This window comes from Paramisgurnus dabryanus, chromosome 8 (genome assembly GCF_030506205.2).
Source record: "Paramisgurnus dabryanus chromosome 8, PD_genome_1.1, whole genome shotgun sequence".
Taxonomy (NCBI): Eukaryota; Metazoa; Chordata; class Actinopteri; order Cypriniformes; family Cobitidae; genus Paramisgurnus; species Paramisgurnus dabryanus.
This window is the reverse complement of record NC_133344.1, coordinates 30,416,182-30,419,270: the sequence shown is the minus strand read 5'-3', so window position 1 is coordinate 30,419,270 and position 3,089 is coordinate 30,416,182. Positions and strand designations below refer to the sequence as shown.

At 32.4% G+C, this 3,089-nt stretch overlaps 1 long non-coding RNA gene across 1 annotated transcript; it reads right to left on the bottom strand.

The window, feature by feature from the left end:
• Positions 1–771: 771 nt before the first annotated feature.
• Positions 772–2,528, bottom strand: LOC135770480 (uncharacterized). Its single transcript, XR_010542642.2, has 3 exons — positions 2,430–2,528; positions 1,535–1,606; positions 772–1,449 (listed from the first exon to the last, which is right to left on the bottom strand). It is a non-coding gene; the product is annotated as an uncharacterized lncRNA (long non-coding RNA).
• Positions 2,529–3,089: the final 561 nt, after the last annotated feature.

Genomic DNA, 3,089 nt, shown 5'->3' with positions numbered 1-3,089 from the left:
ATGTACAACCTTGGATAATGATCAGCTCATCAGTCACCTCATTATTAAATACAAAATGAGAGAAAAAAACTTCCACTATGCTAGCTACAGTCCTGCATGACATCAAAGTACCGTAAGAGTGATTCCAGAAATCACACAGAACAGTCTGCTCTCGAATCTATCTTGCAGCAATTTATAGTCATGCAGCGATCAGTGTATGTGTGTGTGTGGCACTTTAAGTTGAACACACCTGCTGTGTGTGTTCAGCTAAACTAACCCAGGTGGAAAAAAAGTGCACTAAAATACACTTTATTTAAGTACACTTAGTACACTTTTCCACAATATACTAAAAGTGCTCTATTTTCGCACACTAATTTTGAACTTAGTATACTAAAAAGTAGTATTTAGTACTTCTTAAGATTAACTTAATACCATCTTAGTGTACTCAACTGTGCTATTTTGAGACACCATGAAGTTGAACTAAAATGTAATTTTAACATACTAGGTCTGTATTTAAAAAATATCTTTAATTACAACTTGGACCCACCTTTAAACATTTACGAATCTACTTTAAAATATACTAGTAGTATGTTAAAATAATATACCAAATGTATTCCCAGGTGAAAAAAGTTCACTAAAATACACTTTAAGTTCACAACCTTAAGGTACCAAAAGCTCTTTATTTTCGTGCAGTAAATTGTGCTTAATATACTAAAAAGTAGTATTTAGTACTTGTTAAGAGAAACTTAAGACAATCTAAGTGTACTCAACTGTGCTATTTTCTAAAATTGTATTCAGTTACAACTTGAAGCACATTTGAACCCACCTTTTAAACATTTATAAATGTAATTTAATAATTTCAGATATAATAATATTACATAAATAATATAGCATACAAAATGAAATAATAATATATTGCCCACACATTTGTATACATAAAATAAATCATTTCTAATGTACTGTATGTGACATTTGAATTACAGTCAAGTTTACTATTAGAATGTTATACATGTACTATTTTACCTGCATGTTTGCCACCAAAACATGTTTTAACTCATTCTAAAATTATACCTATTCTGTATTCATACATACGAACCGGTTTCTTCCATCATTAACAACTAATTAAATGTTAAAGAAACAACTAAGTATGTATTTACTGCTATTGAAATGATTTTACAATATAAAACAAAGATCAGTGAAATGCAATGAGCTACTTTTATCAAATTGTGGAACATTAATACATCAATATGAAAAGTACACTATGAATATGCAACCATTGAATAATTATATAATCATAATGATGTAATTCTCTAAACAAAAAGTTACTGGACAAATGCAGAAGTGCATTTGAACTTACTCGAGATAAACCTACAAATGGCTGAACCAAAACACAGAGCAGTTTAAATGTCACGTTTAAGTGGAGGGTCACTTCTTCTTGCCATTCAGACACTGAAGACTTAATCACAAGGTCTGTGAAAAGGAAACAGAATATATACAAAATTAACCAATAATTAATGAACATATGCATTAGAATTTTGTTAACTTCTCAGTTTACCTTTTAAAGCTTTGACTGTGTCCTCATCAAGCTTGACATGAGTGTCCGTTTGATCCGTCGCTACATGGCACTCTACAAGTTACATTGAACATAGGGTTATAGGAGGCTTAACTCACTGACACTGATATAATGCAACCTGTGTGTATTACAGGATATTCTTTACTTTGATAATTGTGTTTTATTTTAACCAAGGGCATTTTCCATTGACATGTCTATTGTGGTCTTGCTTACAAGAAAAGTTCACGTCTGTTTAAGGAGATTTAAGGAAATCAGAAGTCATGCCAATGGACTCTATCCACGCTTAACTTCCACATTTGACTCAAGGCTGCTCTTAAGTTTCTGATGCGGGAGATTTAAAGCAGAGTGACAGCAGAATCGCTAAAATTACTTGTTTGCTGGATTTACTCAAATGTCCAACCTATGATGTGTGAAGAATTGTCCAGATGTGCAAACTGAGAAAGGTTGCAAGTTTTATGTGTTGTCTTATCTCTGTAATCATTATTCAGCTAGCCTGTACTAGCAGTGCTTACATTGTGCTGTTTTTTACAATTCGTCCAGCAGGCTAATCACGTTAGTAATATATTATTGTCTTTGTAATGTTGTCTAAAAGTGTCAGGTAAAATATTTTTTTGGACCCAACATCCAATAGGAAAATTCAACTGTAGCCACCTTTCAACCTGAAGAGGGCAGCACTCAGACGTTTTTACAACATATATTGTAGTATTGAAACACTTTATATCCAAATGTCAAAAAACTTACACTAATAAAGCATCATTCTTACAGATCATTAACTAAAAAAGTTGGTTTAGGGTTTAGTTACTCTATAAACATTAGCATTAGAAAAACATAAAAGTTATCTAAATGTTATACAAATACTGTAGAACTAAAAACTTACCACCAAGAATAAGTATTTTTACGGGCTGTATCTTCATCTGTTCATCTCTACTTCGACTTATTAGATATTCTCGGCTCTGATTGGTCAATTTGAATGCCGTTGTGCTAAAAAAAGACAGGCTGTTATGATTTCTGAAATACAACAAGAGAAATGAAATGCCTAACTTTACTCACAAAAAAAATGTAACGTTATGTTCCAAAAGCCACACAACATACACGCTTTAAGAAGCTGGGTTAAAATTAAGACATACTGTAATACTAAATGTTCTACTTATTTAATAGTTCACTAAAAATAAAAAGCAAAAATCTGTCACCACTTAACTTACCCTCATGTTCTCTCATTCATCTTCAAACAAAAACCGATGTACTTTACTGAAATCCAAGAAACGTATATTTCCCCTCGATGTCAGATCCACTTGATACTTAAAAACTGCTCACATTTCAAAAAGTTAATCGCAACAGCAATAAAAAACATCGCCGAAGTAATCCATGTGAATCGCGTTGTTTCAGCCAAGTCCTCTGATGATCACCATATATAATTTAACAGTTTCAACTTTTAATCCACATTTACCAACGATCACGCACGTTGTGTATCGAACAACAGAATCAGGAAGCCAATGTGACGTACTGAATCCCAAGAACCAATGAGGTTTAGTCATGT